Here is an 18,322-nt window from a genome sequence, read left to right as displayed (position 1 = left end):
GATGTAGTTGCAAAGAGGCATTCAGAAGCTTTCCCTTCCAATTTCTGTTAGCTAGTTTTGCATGTTGTCTGAACTGAAACCCAAACTGATTAATGTTAACAAGCCAGATTAATGTTTAAACAAGCCAGTAACATAACCCATGGTTTGAAGTTGGGTTCTTTCAAACAAACTATGGATAAGATTTACCAGAGTTAGAAGTTTTTGAGCAACATGAAAAGTTTCAATTAATGTCAGCTACAAGCTAAAGTTTCTGAATTTCTCCTTTTGTGGGAGGGGGAATTTGTGAGTCCAAAGCTTGCCTAGGCTTATTCTTGCAACACTAAACTATGATTTAGCATGCAGACTGGCTACAAGAAACCAGCAGCAGCACAAGTAGTCACCACAGTTTAACACATGCTATGCAGCCACTATTATAACACAACCACTTTAAAGTTCAGCTAAGTTCTATGTCTAATCAGTGCCAGGCCAGGCCAGGTCATGAATGAACAACACCAGCATATTCCCTTGATATCCATAGAAGAATAAAAAGCGGAATATAACTGAACAATAAAATTTTACGTAGCAATCGTGTTGGGGGGTTTGTCCTCTTTTGACAGATGTTAGGTACCTAAACATTTGGGGGCTTGAGGACATAGCCCAGTTTAAAGTAGCATGAACTTACTTTTTAAAATTCTTCTGTCATTTGAAGATGGGATTATGCAAAATCCGTGCAATGACAGGACATCTGCATAATGAAAGAATGTACTACGGGAAGCCTGCATAGCTGCTGTTTACACCTTACTGGTAGTCACTGCCTGAGGCACATTTTGGCCTATGATGTGCTTAGATACTTTTCAGGTTGAGGACTTTACTATAAAAGGGTAGAAGCCAAGACATGCTTCTACTCCACCCAAACCCAGGTCTTTAATAGCTGGTTAATGAACCTGCCATTAATTGCTTTATACTACTATGACCAGATGTTCCTAATCTGGATGTACTCTTCATTACCCATTTCAATAGTTTCAGAACTCTGTTGGGTTCCTTAAAGGAGTAAGAAATTCTGCCCAAAAATAGTCAGCTTTTTTTTTAAGTGATAGAAAAGTGTTCCATCCAAAAATAATGGTTTTGCTTGAACCTTTCCTTCCAAGTTTCATAATGGAACTTTATTTGGATTGATGTTTCCTGAGCCATGAGCTAATCTGGCACAAAATATTTCCTAATTCCTGCCACTAGAATGAGCTTAATCTTGTTAAAAATATTGTGAAAACTCTTGTCACTATGTGCCACAAAATAGTACATCAGCACATCCCAGAAAGAAAGAAAAATTACAGCAGTCGTAGAGCAGGTGAAGTTTATTTTCCTCCAATTGCCCCAATGAGAGGGAAATCCTTTTTTCCCCAGGAAGAACCAAAAGAAGTGGCAATTGTCCCTCTAGACATTCCACCCTGCTAGTATGAGCCCAACAGGACTTTGGATTTGGCATTTAATACACCTTAAATTTTGTTTGCGTTGGCCCAGTAGGATTTCTTTGTTAGCTGACTTTGTTCACTCATCATACCTGCAGCTCTTTCTCCAGGTACAAAGTTTGTGCCTACCTGTTAACTTCCAGATAACTGAATTTTACAGACAATGCATTTTCAAGGCCAGGCAACAATAACTGAAAGAGAATATTCAACTAGATTTACTAGTTATCAGGTCAAACCTACTTTAGAGGGCAAGAATCAAACAAAGGAGCAAGGAAGAGTAGCTGGGTAAAGAGAAAGCACTGAGAAAGCTCTGTGCGGGGCTGATTATGGAATTCCACCGCATCCCTCTTCTGAGTCTTGGAAGATGCTGCTAGCATGCCTACATCAACTTCCCTTAGTGAAGAGGATATCAGCTTTCTGAAATAGCAGCAATGGAGGGGGGGGGACCACCCTCAAGATTCCCAGGGTACTCATGTCTTCCAAGCTAGGTTTCAACCTTTCTTGGCAAATTTACAAACGTTCACAATACACTCAGTCCTGCTTATACCTTAACCAGGACAGTTCAAGCTGAGTAACTTAGTGCCAGCTTCAGTTCCTGCGCTCTCCAGCTAATATCAGAACTCATTACAACAGTTGCTGCCGATTCCACTGGGCAAAAACAGTGGTTGTCAATGTGGTGCTTGTGGAAACAATGGCATCTTCGAGATGCCCCTAGTACTCTCAAAGCCTCTGAGCTCTACCCACTCATGGTTATCTTTATTTCCCTTTAAAAGCATCCAGGAGGAGGAAGCTGGAAGAGCAACACTCTGTCCCATGTCCCCTCTCAGCTCTATGTAATTTTTAAGGCCCAGATTAATTCTGCTAGATCCAAATTTTGCCAGATGCCTTGGCAAAGTGATGTGTGTACCAGTGCTTTCTCTCTTTCTCTCTCTTTGGGGTGGGGAGCTGATCCAGAAGTGGCCAGAAAGGGAAGCACACCCCGCACTCGCTCAAAAATCCAAATGCACCCATTGGCCTGAAAGGGTTGTGGACCTCTAGGATGGACAAATTGTGATTTGATGGACAGAATAAGGCAGCTTCATGTGTTTACTTACATCTCTAAAAGGTTATGATGCGAGTAGCTGCCCCTCCTTTCCCACTTTTGCAATGGCCGTGCCAACATATAAAACTCTGGGGCATAAACTCAGTTCTGTCTTACAGAAATCCTACTGGAGTGAATTGAAAATGCCTCCGGTGGAAGTTTGAATGGTAGAGAATCTATTTCACCCAGATTTGTGTATCCTGGATATCATAGTCTCCGAGTTCTATGCATCAAAAAGAAACAAACCTGGTATTTAAAACATTTACATGCTAGATTCTCCAATTATAGGGTCTGCGTGCCAGCAGAAACATTAGTCATCTGCTTAGTAACAAACCAAAATGAAATCCTTTTACATTTGGTTTCCATACAATATCATTTACTTTTATAACTCGATTTTTCAAAAGGTTTCTATCTTTAAGACAAAGTTTTGCACAGTATTTAAATTTTACCACTATTCCTATATATAGACTTCAACTTACTAAAATAGCAATGCTCAATCACATGGGTGGAAACTTAACAGTAAATCTGAGCAGCTTGGAGAGCTCGTATGAATTTTACAGGAAGAGCACTTCACATTGGACATGGAATAGCAAGGCCAGAAGGGACCTGGTCAGCATTCTGCTCTCTTCCACACATGCAGGGTACAGTATTGCAACTATTTCCCATTTCAAGCCTTCTCCTCAAGAGGTAAATGGGTGCAACTCCACTGCCCCAAAGTTCTCCTAAGGTTATTAATTTGGATGGAAGAAAATAAAACACAAGCTTAACTTGCCAAGCAAAATCATTGACATTTAACATGCCTTGGCTGGATCACATCTGAAAAGTCTAGGATACTCTCTCTGGTTTTATTGTCGTTTAGTTGCATTAGTTATATTAATTACATATTAATTGAAGACTAAAACATAATGCAGAAAATATGAAACTGCTCAAACAGAACTTCTGGTTTGTTATTTGGTAGACACAGGAAATGTCGTTTTGAAATGGAGATTTTTTTTTCTAAAAACAACACAAAGTTCACATGAACATGGCTACAATTATTTTTTAAAGGGTTTTGTGAGGGGCCACCACAGGCAAAAATAAAAGGCTGCGCAGGATTTGGTACCACACTAGGCTACGATACTGAGTGCTACAATGTGTTTGCAGTTTCATCATGGACCTATGGAACAGGGATAAGTGGGGAAGGCTGGCTGGCTCAATGGTAGGTTGTTACTGACGAAGTGGCTTGGTAGGGTGCACTGGATTTGGAAATATCAACAGCCCCTGGAGATAGAATCATGAATATAGCTGGAGCCATCTCCAGTTGTCTATTTAAGAAAAGGAAAGAATTCAGTAACAGAGCACTAAGAAATGAAAAGGTATTATTTTGCCTAGGTATAATAATTGTCCAGAGTAACATAGATAGTACCAAACCAGTACTGAACCAGCATACAAATGCAACAAACTTTACTCTATCAGTAAAAAAATAAGCTATTTCTTCTGACTTCAAGGAATGTGATAACAGCTGCAAATATTACTTCTGCCTGACAAGTTGCAGACACCTTTCCATATAAGGTGAAAAATGTATAAAAGCTGTTCAGGCTATACTGTTGCCTCTGTCCCAGCTGGTTCATTACACTCTAGTTGAAGCCTTTACGTTTTTAAAATCTATATAAAAATATTTAGAAGCAGACCACAACTACTTATCTAAAGAACAAAAGTGGTGAGATGAGCTTTAATTAGGATAGAATCATCCCACATTTTGCCTTCTGATGTTTTGTCAGCAGAATAACTCACATTAAAATTGGAATTCTCAGTGTGTCACCCATGGGCACTTTTCTGGTTGTCAGAATGGAGGGTTACCTGTGTTGTTGGTTTTTTGGGGGGGGGGTATATGTATTTTGCCTATTTTTGGGGGGGTCCAAGTACTGCCTTTTCTTCTGCTGTGAAATGGGCATTTTGTGGCACCCACAACAATTTCTTCGATTTTCAAATGTGTGCCAGGGTCCAAAAAGGCTAGGGATCCTTGTATTAAACCTTCAAAGTTTAAAACTTAAATGCAAAATGCACTTGAACATTATTTTACTGAGATATGGCAGTGTGCTTCATATTCTGACTAATAAGCTTGCACACGGAATTAAAAATAAATCAACAGAGGGGAAGCATGTGGAGAAGGGAAAGGTTACCTCCATATCAGAATCCCTCAGCATCACAGGTATTAGTAGTACTGCAGGCTAATTATCTGTGTCTGCTGAACTAAAACTGGATCTGAGGGAAAACTCATATATGGGTAGCACATCACAGCAGCAAAACCTCATACGTTAGAACCAGAAGTGATTGCAATATTTGTCTTGTGCAAATGAGGACATGCGCTCTTCCTCCCAAGGTTCCCTGCATAGGATCCAACTCCTAGGGGCTCAGGTCCCTTTGCCCCCACCCAATAAAATATTTGAGGGGACCCCCCAGTTGATAGGCCTTGTCATTCAAATGGATGTGTGTGCGGCATCTTGTGGTTGATTATGTGAAGTGGGGCTTACCTGCCCCACAATATTTTATCCAAGGTGGCACCGCTGGTTCCCTGTACTTTCACTTCATCAATCAGTTCCTTCCTGTTGGTGAGAACCAGGTCCATGAGAGATGACCCCTCTGTTGCTTCTCCCATCTTCTGGAAAATGAAATTGTCAGCAAGGCAATTTTGTTGGACTTTGCATTTTTGGCAGTTTGCACTGCGAAACAGTGATCTCCCCAAGGAACAAGCCTGGGCAGTGTGTATCAGCCTCACTGATGTAGTCCAAAGGACAGCAGAGCAATACAACCATCTTAGGGACTCAGGATTTGTTTAGGGTTTACTCCTTAGCCTTTTCTTCTCCTGAAGATATCCCAGAAGGCAGCAGAGGTTTAGGACCAGAGTTTTACTTCTTCTAGATTGGCTACCTTCCTAGGTTGACAAGCCCCATCTGCTTCTTTACAGCATGTGCAGAAACTGCCTTCTTGCCTGTTGACGCCACTATTAGTCTTGTCTGCTCAAATGGAGCCTGTTTTTGCATGCAGGGTAAGTCCCTAACACACTGAGAGTTTGAGACCCATTGGCTACCCTCACTTGGTTTATCCAGCCAAATCTATTCCCAGGGTGTGGCCGCCATCACAGGCTGGCAGCTTCTAGGAGCCACATATAAGAGCTAAGTCATGGGTAGGCAAACTAAGGCCCGGGGGCTGGATCCGGCCCAATCGCCTTTTAAATCCGGCTCACGGACGGTCCAGGAATCAGCGTGTTTTTACATGAGTAGAATGTGTCCTTTTATTTTAATGCATCTCTGGGTTATTTGTGGGGCCTGCCTGGTGTTTTTACATGAGTAGAATGTGTGCTTTTATTTAAAATGCATCTCTGGGTTATTTGTAGGGCATAGGAATTCGTTCACCCCCCCAAAAAAAATATAGCCCGCTCCCCCCCACAAGGTCTGAGGGACAGTGGACCAGCCCCCTGCTGAAAAAGTTTGCTGACCCCTGAGCTACGTGCAGAATGGGGATCAAAGGTGAGCAAACTAATACAAAAGAAGCACGATGTGTCCCCACCAAAGGTACTAACTTCCCTAACAGCCCATGCACCCTAGCCCTACAGCACAGAGCTGGAAACAGTGACCCTATTCTCCTTAATATTGGGGGTAGCCTGTATAAGTATGTATGCACAGATTAACACTGAAGAAATTGTTTGCTACTTGGAAGGGTCCCCCCTCTTTTTAAAGGATTGCATTTTGTGCATCAGAATAATCACCTGTGTTGTGCAGTGCTGCTGAATTAGTGCATGAGAGTGCATAATTGGAACAAAGCTACACAGTTCACACAGTGCTTCAGAGCATTTGCCTATGCTAAATGGAAAGTAATGCATATTCCTAATTATTTAAGCATTGCTGTACATGATATACTGACTATGAACAGGTGTAGGCACAGTCAAATACACTGTGGGCATATAACTCGCATGCCTAGTATGTGAACTATTTTTAATGCTTTCTGACCTGCTGATTGCTTGCTGTTGAACAACAGGCCATGAAAATATGTGCGAAGGAGAAAGATATAAATGTGAAAATACATGTGTGTGGTTTATGGGTTTGGTTATTTAAAAAAAGAAAAGGGGGAAATAGAACCATTCATTACTTTTGAGAAATATTCAATATGCTCCCCAAAGCATCTGGGGTTTACTTCAATTTTTATGCCAAATTACAGACTGTGAATTCCAACGAGTTTTCTAGGCAAAGAATGTTGAACTGTGTTAATAATGGAGAAACCTCTGGTACTTTTGTCCATCTATAACACTTGGTACCCCCCCAAACTATGCTATGATTGTGATTTATATTATTTTTTCAAACATGCTTGGTTTATTAAACCAACAACATGCTAAGCATAATTTCATTTTCCTTGCGGAGAACCTTACATTTTATTCATTATCTGGCTTCCAAAATCCCATTTAGTTATAGATTTTGATACATGGGCAGAGTCACAAGAAACAGTAACTCTCTGTGAAAATAAAACTGGAACCATTTGATGGGTGTGCTAGGAATTCCTGTATAAACAAATACCAAGATTTTAAAAGTAGCTGAAGCAAAACTGGCATGCCCTATGCATTTGTCTGAAGTATGTGTGGCTAATGTTTGATCAGCAAAATGTCAGAGGGGATCACAATTGTTCAGCAACTGGCCACACATCTCATGCACTTCGCAACGTTTCAGAAATGCATGGAGGAATCTGTTGTAATCCAGAAGAAATGAACCATGGCATGAAATCAGGCAAATGAAAACACTAAATAACTGGGAGAGGGGAAGATATTGCCCAAACTTGGGTGGGGGGTGGAGTTGCTGTATGGTCTCTACCCACAGACCTGCAGCTTTTCACATTGCCTGAGTGGAAGAAAGGAGCAACACCGCAATTGCAAAATGCAAATGGACTCTAGTGTAATTAGTAAGACTGACCACCCTTCTTTGCAAAATCTTTGTAACATTAAAGCACAACCCCACCATGTTTTCCCCTCACTCCAGTTCTTGTAAAAACAAATTCTGAATTCTAAAATAAACAAAACCCGCCCTATATGCTAACCATCACAACCAAAGTAAATTATTCGTCTGCCCATGCTACATTGTTTAATAAAATTAATTCTTCTTTTCCGGCCAGTCTTCTCAGAGTAATTAGAATCTTATAGCAGCAAAGTTGAAGGAAATGTAACCATATGGATAGAATGTGGCAGGAGGATAGACACTTTATTTGTGGATATTAGAGAGCCCAACTCAAATATTCATATACACATATGTAAATACAAAAGGATGTGGTTATTTAAAGGTCAATAACTGTATTCAGCTGTTGACTGAAATCTGCTTTGTCTTCGGTTTAAAAGTTTCCTGTACTTTACAATAAAACCACTAAATAAGCCACTATTCTTGGAATATGCTGCCAATTAATAAAAACTATACAAAATATAACTAGAAAATCAAAATGGATTTCTTATGCCCTGGAAATGTCAACAAAATGCCCAGTTCCAAATGGTATTTTTCATTGTATTTATTGCTTAGCCAGAGGTCAGAAAGCATCTTGTCAAGAACAGCAATGCATTCCACAACACACAGTTTCCATGGATGGAGATAAAGAACAGCTTCCTTTAAAAAAACAATAAAAAACCCCCCAAAAAAGGGCCTCAATTAAATACACAAATTTCACACAACTTTAAAAAGCAAAGAGCAGCAAAAATGCCTAATTACACCTGTATACACATGACTGCACTTTTACTATGTGCTAAAGCTCAACAGTTCAAGATTAGAATTTTGCTTCCATACATTCCAGGGTGGCTGGGGAAATCCAGCTAGATGGGCAGGGTATAAATAATAAATTATTATTATTTATTTATTTATTTATTTATTTATTTATTTATTATTATTATCATCATCATCATCATCATCATCATCATTATTTATCCCAATGAAACTAGTAACCCAAAACCTGCCAGACCATGGCCATAGAAGGCTATTTCAACACTGCAATTCTGTGTACTCTTGGGTATATAAGTTCTTATATAAGTTCTTACTCAGAGGTTGAATCCTTGAACATCTATTTTCTTTTGTCATTGCACCCCTGATCTTCTGCTCAGGTTAGCCCCCCTGTTGGTAACAATAGATGCAAACAATGAAAGACGCCCAAACTATTCAAAAAGCAAACATTACCCTAGATGACCCTACAGGTTCACAATTATTTAAATAAAATGTTCTGCACAGTAGAATTCAGAGGCCTCTATAAACACACACACACACTCAATAAATACTATAGGACAGAAACATCACATACATATTACAAAGCACACATGATTTCAAAAAAAGTAACTCTCTTAGGAAAAACAGAAATCATACCCACGTCCTGATACCATTTACAAAGTTATCACCTCATTGCTAGAAATTGTGCTAGTTTCTGTCTTTACTCCAGATAAGGTTGCACCACATAGAATAAACACACATCCCACAAACACATAAACCCTTATCTGACCACTGACATCAGGGTCTTTTCGTTCACTACAACTAACATCAGCATACGCCAAAGCAGTCACACACCATACTTCTACAAAGGAAATGGGAATCTCTTTTGATGACACAAAAAGCAGATAGGTAACTGACTCAGTGCATCACTATTCATGCTTCTAGTATTACATTTAAAGGGGGAAGCAATGCACTTCTCCTAGGAGATACAAGGTCCCCCAAGGGTGGAGAAAACTCATGCCAACACATGAAGGGAGATGCATACAGTGGTACCTCTGGTTACGTACTTAATTCGTTCCGGAGGTCTGTTCTTAACCTGAAGCACCACTTTAGCTAATGGGATCTCCCGCTGCTGCCGCGCTGCCACCGCACGATTTCTATTCTCACCCTGAAGCAAAGTTCTTAACCTGAGGTACTATTTCTGGGTTAGCAGAGTCTGTAACCTGAAGCGTATGTAACCCGAGGTACCACAGTAATTAACTCTTAATACATCAGAAATGCACGTAAAATGCAGATTGGTTTCTTCCACTTTGAGTCCCAAACTGATATATATTTTCTGAACTAACTTTTGTCAAATCTTTGAACTTATAAAATATACTGATTATTAAGGACAGATTCATGCATGGAAACCAGTGTTTCTCTCCTCCATAGATGCCTGCTCAACCATTCCTGGATACAATATTACCTGGTAAGCAAATTGTCACTACAGAGGTATCAGTGTGGTGCTATTTCCACAATCATGACATCATTTTTTTTAGGTCTGAATCAGACATAAAATGAATAACTGATTTCAGACTTTATATGAATAATTACTCTGGTCTTAAGAATTCACTAAGTCTGTGTTTGTTTGTTTGTTTGTTTGTTTGTTTGTTTGTTTGTTTGAAAGGTCTTTCTACTGCTTAATTGTTAAAACCTCTAAGTGATTTATCCTGTTTTCTTCTTTGCAGCTCTAGAAGCTACTATCATGGATCACACAGTGCCTGCTCCTGGCGAACAGCAAACCACCAGTGCCTGCATGGAAATACAAGTGGGCAGAAATCTGGCAACACAGCAATATGCCCATCCATGTGTGTGCATCCTTTGGAAATAGTTCTTGAGAGCCCAGAGGCTGATCAAAAGCAGAAACTCTAGAATAAATTTCCTATTTTGTCTCCAGTACTCAAAAAGTATTATTTCAGCCAATATGTATCTTATATATCACAATGGAGATTATGCTTCATTCTCTAACAGCAGATCAAGCACAAGACTAAGGAGTGGTTCCACACTTTATGCAGCATTCATGTTTGCCACAGATACACTAATGTTGTGCTAGTCTTTCCTTTGGCAAATACAAAGTATAAGTGACAGATCTGTATGCACAACCATCAGACATCTACCAAGTAATCAGGGCTCCTGGGAATGCCAATATAGATATTTCAGGATGTTCATCTGACAATTCCACTTAAGGAGTTTGCTGAAGGAAACCACCCAGAGCAAACATGTTTGGAGTGTGAGATGCAGAGCCATTTTGTATAGTATACCTACTCAGCCATATTGCTGTGGCTAAGCTGAAATTTGAAGCTGCATTGCATTGCAAATATAATTAATGAAATACCAAATCTCAGTGATGCAGGGCAGATACAGAAAAAACAAAAAAGTCAACCTTCCCAAAAAATGAGAGTATTCAATTTCATATGGAAATTAGAGAATAGGTTACATAAAGATCTTTTGCATGGTTCAAGCAAATAGGTATCCTCTGCTGCAAGTGAGACAAGGTCAAAGCTTTTGTCATGTTTACAGGTAATATGGCAATTCACAACATGTGGAAACAAATAAATATTTTCCCTTCATATACAATGGTACCTTGGGTTACAGACGCTTCGAGTTACACGTTTTCAGGGAAACCCGGAGTACCGGAAAGGGTTACTTCCGGGTTTTGCTGCTCGTGCATGCGTCACGGATTACGTCTGCGACCCGAGCTTCCACTGTATTTAAAATACTACATGGAGTAATATGGGTTCAGTCCACACTCCAGTGCTAATCACCACCTTTCTGTTTTTGAGCAAACTCTGTAATTCCAGAATTGTAAGAGAAAAACACATGTGCCTGTAGTATCCTAATGATGCAAAGTGACTCAATTAATTAGAATGATGTGTGTCCTCTCTTGGCCACTCTCCCTCTTTCTGCAGAGTAGGAATTTCCTTTTGGGCAAGCTAAGTTGTTATTGCTCTGATAGCTACAAAGATGAGAGACTAACTTACATTTTTCACAATAGACGAAACAGGTCTAACTTCTTGGTGTGCAGCCTTTATTATTTAGCATAAGAGCACAATCCACAAGCCTGAGTGGTGAAAATATTACAAAGAAAGTGAGTTCGCACATGATTTTATGGGTCATTACTTAGATAAGCCACTGCTAGTCCAGACGTGTGACTGCTATTCATATGGGTCTATGTCCTGTGAATCAGCTCGTGTAAAGGGGCCATAAAGAGGTAGGCTAACAAGGTAGGGGGTGGAGGAGAGGAGAGTATGGACCTACTCAAACATAACTCTGTTCACATGGATGCCACCACTTCTGTGCACTGGAAGCCCCATAATGCAGGGATTGCCCAGCCACTTAGGAAATTTCCACTCTACTTCACATACTGCCTTCCAAGAGATACTGTAGGTAACTGTAACAATGCACAACTTAAATTTTCACACTGATACTGTCATCATACACACCATGTGACACTCCCCCTCCATTCCTAACACTGGCTTCCAATCTGTCCTATAATCTTTAGAAGCTCCTTAAAGCTTACTTTCAAAGTCTTTAGTGGTCTTGCCCACCTCTGTGTCCATACATCCTTGTCCTCCTTAGTGCCTTCAACTCTACCACTTTCAGCCTCCTGAATGGTTTCTCTCTCCCTTAAATGACTTCTCCATTGTCTTGTGCCTGGAAGACACTCACAGGTTGCCCTCTCTTTCTTCAAAGCCAACCTAAAAAAACAGTGTTTTCCACAGAACCTTTGCCTCTCCTCTCCTCTGCTACTATAACCATGCTTTCTAGTATGTTTACATGTAATCATACAGATTTGTCCCCCATTACCTTTCCCTTTAGTCATCTCTTTCTTCATAATATAAACTGTAAGTTCCCTTAGGCAGGGGCCCATCTTTCCAACACTTCCTATCCTACAAAGTGCTACATACATAGATAAAAGGTAAAGGGACCCCTGACCATTAGGTCCAGTCGTGGCTGACTCTGGGGTTGCAGCGCTCATCTCGCTTTATTGGCCGAGGGAGCCGGCGTACAGCTTCTGGGTCATGTGACCAGCATGATTAAGCCGCTTCTGGTGAACCAGAGCAGTGCACGCAAACACCGTTTACCTTCCCGCCGGAGCAGTACCTATTTATCTACTTGCACTTTGACGTGCTTTCGAACTGCTAGGTTGACAGGAGCAGGGACCGAGCAACGGGAGCTCATCCCATCACAGGTCAAACTGCCGACCTTCTGATCAGCAAGTCCTAGGCTCTGTGGTTTAACCCACAACGCCACCCGCGTCCCTACATAAATAGTTAGTACTATGTAAACAGTAATATAAAACGGTAATATGGAAAGCAGCATTATCCAGGAGTCCAGAGCCTCTAGAATCTAGATTATTCAGGTTTAGTGTAATTTGTTTTTTAAAAAATGATCCAAGTTTCTCAGGGAGTAACATGAGAACACATAAGACAGGACTATTCAATGCTTAAGTAGTATTGCAATGTTTATAGCTAACTTTTCCCATGGGAGATGCTTAAATCTGTTCACTTTTACTTTATAACTAGTGAGTGCGAATATGTTCTTTTTTATAACTAATATTCATTAAAAAGAGATGGAACAAAGACACTTTTAATTGATGCACTAGAAAATAAACCTATTTACAACTGGTAAATGGTTAGTAGCTAATTATTCCTGCTCGTGTGGCACTTGCAAATAGCTTTCGAAAGAGAATATGCATTTCCATGGTTACACAGTATGAATGTTTTCAAGAACCAAAGTAAGTGGACTATGAAATAATCTCAGTGCAAGAGATGATTTGCATCAAACACACTTAACACCTATAGGATGTGCTTGCTTGATAACCATGCCATTATGACGATTCCCAGTAGCTTACTGTATATTGCATGCATCTTTATGCAGAAAACCAAAAAGCATCACGATAAGCATTGATGAACAGGTTTATTTAGTTTCAAGCAGAGCTCTGGGTGGAGCAAGAAAAACAGCATTCACAAAGTCACTGCAGAGACTCCTTATACTTTCATACCATCAAGATACCATCTCAAAACCAATGGAAGTCATATACACATAACCCAAGGTCACAAGTTTGATTAAAATTATTTCCCATTGCTAAATCCAAAATTCTCCTTACAAGTTTGTTTGACATTTAAAACATTTACCCATTGCTGTAGCGTTTTTTAAAAGATAGTAATCTCTACAAATTTTGGCAGACTACTACGAGTGATTTTATTGTTTAACAAAAAAAAATGATATTTTGTCATGTTCTGTTTGCAAACTGCTTAGAGATTTTTCCTTTCAGAAATGTAAAGCAGTATAGAAATGATTTAAATAAATAAAAGACTATTCTAGTATAATATACAGATTTTTTTATTTTAAAAAGTATTGAAGTACAGAAGATGAAGAATCCTAAATTCAAGAAAGGAATTAAAAGCAGGTGCCTCTTGTTTTAATAAGTAGGTCACCCACCACAGCAGCTGGGGGAAGGGAGACACTATACATGAGTGGGAGAAATTGGACGTGGCAGCCACATCTTATTTGTGAATAATAGCCTTATCACAACACTCAGATGACTTAATAATTACAAGTGTCACCAGCAGCAAGTGCTTGGGGTTTGTAGAACCTTCAGCTCAGCAAGAGCTCCAGCTGCACAGAATTTAGTGCAAGGCTCCACGTCTTCAGATAAAGGCCAATTTCCAAAGATTCAGGAGTGTGAAGGGGCATCTTTAATAACCCATGTCCTAAACCATGAATCCACCATTCCCTCTCATCATCATTCTTTGTTACCAAAAGCATGTAGCTAGCAAACACCTTTGTTTCTAGTTCCACTCTCTTTCAAGAAAGATAGGGATACTTTTTTTTACAAAGTATCCCAGACATATGGACTTCCCAAAGCTACATTTCTGTAACAAACTTCTTTCAGTCTCCTGTATTCCTAGTTTTAAGCTTTGGTCTGTTTTGTATAAAATTAATCTACTCCTCTAACCCCAGTGCATCTGTAAATCAGGGAGAGGTCAGAGACAATTTTTAGAAGAGTTGAAAGCAGTTTGAGAGGGACAGTGGTCTGGATGGTGTACATATTTTCTTTGTCCCACTGGTGCTGCTGTGAGAGAGAGAGATAGGTAGATAGATAGAGATAGATAGATAGATAGATAGATAGATAGATAGATATGAGAACCATACTGAACTAGTTTACCAAAGGCAAAACTAGGATGAGAGTATATACCATGGGCAACAATCTCCCCACCCCCTAGGGGCGAAAAGCACCTATTATCTGCCTCTAGCCTTTGTTTAATAACAGCTCCACAAGCAAACCAAAGACTTGGAGACAATCTTGCTTAGCAGCTTTCCCCTTTTCTTTTCTTTTCTTTTCTTTTCTTTTCTTTTCTTTTTTGCATGTTCAGTACTACGCAGGAAAGCTATTAAACACTTCAAGAAGAAAGCAATATTTATTATGAGTTACTGTATTTGTACAGCACATCCAGCCAGGACCTCCAGCAGCAAAAGTTCAGAAACATTTTCATAACAACTACCATGCTTATTTTTAGTATCCTCTTGGATGCTTTCTGATTAAAGAACTGCAGTGAAATTATCCAGACACTCTGGTAGGCGTGCCTTTCTGTGACGGGCACCAAAGAAAGCATACGCACACAGAAACATTTTGAAACAAGAACTTAAGAATTCAAATGTAGTTCAAAATAACTTCAGAAACACAAAACTACAGAAAATTTAACTAATCCAGCTATGGTGGTGCCTTTTGTAATTGTTTTATTGTTGGGATGTTATTGTATTTTACCATGTTGTTCTCCCTTAATATTGGCAGTATAGAAACTTCTGAAAAAAATAAATAAATGCACAAGATAGCTTGGCTGTTATGGGGTGTGTAGCCAGGCTAATGCTCTCTGCTGACGCACACACAAGTTCCTATCTTTGTACTCTGAATTGCTGTGGGCTAATAACTGCTCTCTAGATCCATGCTGGAAATCAATGATCACTCCGATTAAGAGTTAAATGCTTTAAAAAGGTGGGTAACTAAAACAGGTGTTATAATATCAATGACATGCCAAGGGCAGAGTCGCATAGGAGGTCGTTGTCCTCCTGGACTAGTAGGTTAGCACACAATTTAGAAACGCATTAAAAATATGGCAGTATTTCCACAACTTTCCACAGCACAGATTCTACCAACTAGACCACAGGCTAGCTTGTGAGCAGATCAGAAACCCACTCCAAAAAAGATTTGTGCTCATGCCTTAAATAGCCGACCACACAGCCTTAAGGCTGCAATCCTAAACACACGCGCTGGATAACAAATCCCACCGAACATTGTGGGGCTTGAGTTGCTTCTGATTAAACTTGAATAGGGTTCCCCTACAAGTTCCAGAAGGAAGAATTCATTTGATTAGAACGGGCGCCGCCTAGTCAAGCAAAACTCTCGCAGCTGAAGTGATTACCAAGCATCAAGCAAATGCACCACGGCTGGGACTCAATCCCAGGAAAGTAAACCTGTTGTCTTCTTCAGCGGGTCTACGCCGGAGCAAACAAGAGGCGGGAGACATACGTCTATCCCAGTAGAGTTTTCACACTCCGCCACCTTCCAGAAGGAAACCATTTTTTTAAAAAAAACAGCCCAAAAGCCGAGCTTTGCAGTGTTAAAGCAACTTGAGGAGAGGGCGGCGGCTTCGAGCTTCGTAGCTCACCTCCAACCTAAACAAGAGAAGTTCTGAAGGCGCCTCAGGGTGCTACCCGAATCAGTTCAGCCACTAGAGCCGATGGTCTTAGATGGGCTGCACCCATTAATTTCAGCGGGTCTACCCCGAGTACGTGCTGGTGGGACAAGCCTTACGAATTCAAGGGAAGACACTCGAAAAGCCCTCTGGAAGGATGCCCCTTCCTCCGCCTAGTCCTCCTTACCTCGGGGTAAGCCAGCAGCGTTTCCTTCCGAGGAGACCCGCGCAAGGCTGAGCTGAGCCGTCCGCCTCCGAGCTGCTGTTCTGTGTGCTGACAAGAAGAACTCGGCCCCTCTGGAATGGGCTTCCTCCTCCCCTCGAGAGCTCGCCCTCGCTTTCCACGAGAGGGGAAGCGGCTTTCTCCGCCCCGCGGGCTCTTCCCCGGCGGGCTAGTACAAATCCCAAACAAACGCAGCCCCGCCTCGCGCCGCTCACAGACCCAGCAGCAGCAGCAGCAGCAGCAGCAGGCGGCCTCCCCGCGGCAAGGCGGCCAATGGGAAAACGCCGAGGGAGCCGAGTTGCTCGCGCCTCGGAGGCAGGGACGCGGACTTAGAAAAAATATTGGGGGGGCCCGGGAAAGCTCATGAATAATAAATAAGCTCATGAATATGCAAATAAAGTGGCTCCGGCCCTAAATAGGGCAAGCCACGCCCCCCCCAGCCAGCCGATTGGCTGGCTGGGAGGTGTGGCCAGTCGGGATTCCCCTGTTCTCGCGGGATTTCCGGCAGTGCCTCCGATTAGGGCGCGCGGCTGGCTGGCTGGCGAAGGAGCAGGTGAGGAGGAGGCGGCGGGGGACGGCGGCGGCGCTCTGCTGGAAGGGCGCCCGCCCGAGATTATTGGGGGGGGCTGAGCCCCCCCAAAAAAATTTTTGAGGGGGCTCGAGCCCCCTCAAGCCCCATGGAGTCGGCGCCTATGCTCGGAGGTCGCTCGGAAAGTGGCCGGCGCGCGCGCGGAGGGCGGCTGCTTGGGCGCGGGCTCCTGCTGGACTCTGCTCCTCACAGCCGACAAACAGCAACACACGAGCAACTCCTCCTCCTCCAGCTCCGCCCCTGCCGGGCGGCTGCCACCTAACACTCCTCGACGTCTTGCGCGGGAGCAGTGGCGTAGCGTGGGGGGTGCAGGGGGGCCCGCCGCACCGGGCGCAATATCTGGGGGTTAGGGTTAGGGGGCGCAAATCCACGGGTTAGGGGGCGCAAATTACTTGCCTTGCCCCAGGTGCTGACAACCCACGCTACGCCACTGCGCGGGAGAGCGAATATCAGGGCAGAAGCTGCCTGTCTGTGGCGGCGGGGCAGTCCGGGCAGCAGGACTTTGCTTGGGGCGGGAGGCAGGCTGAGCAGCAGGGCCCCAAAGGCAGAGGACAGGCCTGGCTTTCCATCCTAGAAGGAGGGGGGGGAGGCAGGCAGGGGCCGCATGACTTCTCCTTCCTTCCTCAAGAGCTGCGCTCCGAAATGTTGTGTGTCTGAGGTAGTTTGTTTTCATAGGACCGCCGACACCTATTGAACACACATTGCTATCAAAAGGGCCTTGAGACAATTAAAGGCTGCCTAAGGGATATGGCGGCCTGAGGGACCTGGGAAGCTGCCTTATAGTAGGGTTACCAGACGTCCCCGGATTTGCAAATCTGTCCCCGACAAATTCCGTCCCGGAATGTCCCCAGATTTGCACATCTGTCCCTGGGAAACGTGGCAGTGACAGCCTCAGCAGCCCGGAGCCAGCCTGGTAGTACAGTTGACTCTGGCTGGCTCTGGGCTGCTGGCTGCCGCCGCCACTGCCAAAGGGGAACCGGGGACATCCAGTGGTACAGATCTCCTGCCCCCTTTGATTTGACTGATGGGGGGAGGCTCAGGAGTTGCTGGCGGGCGGCCATTGGCCTGGAGAGGCACAAGGTGCATGGTTTCTTTGCCGGGCAAGGTGCAAAGCCCTTCTTTCACACCCTATGTAACATAAATGCGCAGAGTTTTTTAAAGACTGGGCAACGGCGCGCCGCCCGCCCATGACTCCCAAGCCTCCCCTGATCACCTGCCCCCTTCCCCCTTTCTTTTGACAGATCAGGGGAGGCTCGGGAGCCACAGGCAGGCACCATTGTCCAGTTTTTTTAAAAAACTGTGCATTTATGTTTCACAAGGTGTGAAAGAAGGGCTTTGCACCTTTATGCAATATGCATGTGTGCTTGGGCCCAGGGTCTTTTGCCTCACCATCCCCACACTACTGACTCCCTGCTGCTACTCAGCTTCAAAAAAAAAAGTGTCCCCAGATTCATTGAAAAAAAATCTGGTAACCATACCTTATAGCCCCATCTCAGTGGTCTGTCTAGCTCAGCACTGTCCACACAGACTGGCAGTGGCT

At 42.7% G+C, this 18,322-nt stretch overlaps 1 protein-coding gene across 2 annotated transcripts in view; it reads right to left on the bottom strand.

The window, feature by feature from the left end:
- Positions 1 to 16,320, bottom strand: part of TIAM2 (TIAM Rac1 associated GEF 2) — a gene marked incomplete at its 3' end in the record, with an annotated part of 125,318 nt that extends 108,998 nt beyond the window's left edge. For both annotated transcript variants that reach the window (XM_081187419.1, XM_081187421.1), the window contains exon 1: positions 16,158 to 16,320. The remainder of the gene's footprint in view (positions 1 to 16,157) is intronic.
- Positions 16,321 to 18,322: the final 2,002 nt, after the last annotated feature.

Source organism: Podarcis bocagei (assembly GCF_964188305.1).
Source record: "Podarcis bocagei genome assembly, chromosome: 3".
In the NCBI taxonomy this organism is placed as follows: domain Eukaryota; kingdom Metazoa; phylum Chordata; class Lepidosauria; order Squamata; family Lacertidae; genus Podarcis; species Podarcis bocagei.
This window is presented reverse-complemented; position numbering and strand designations above follow the sequence as displayed.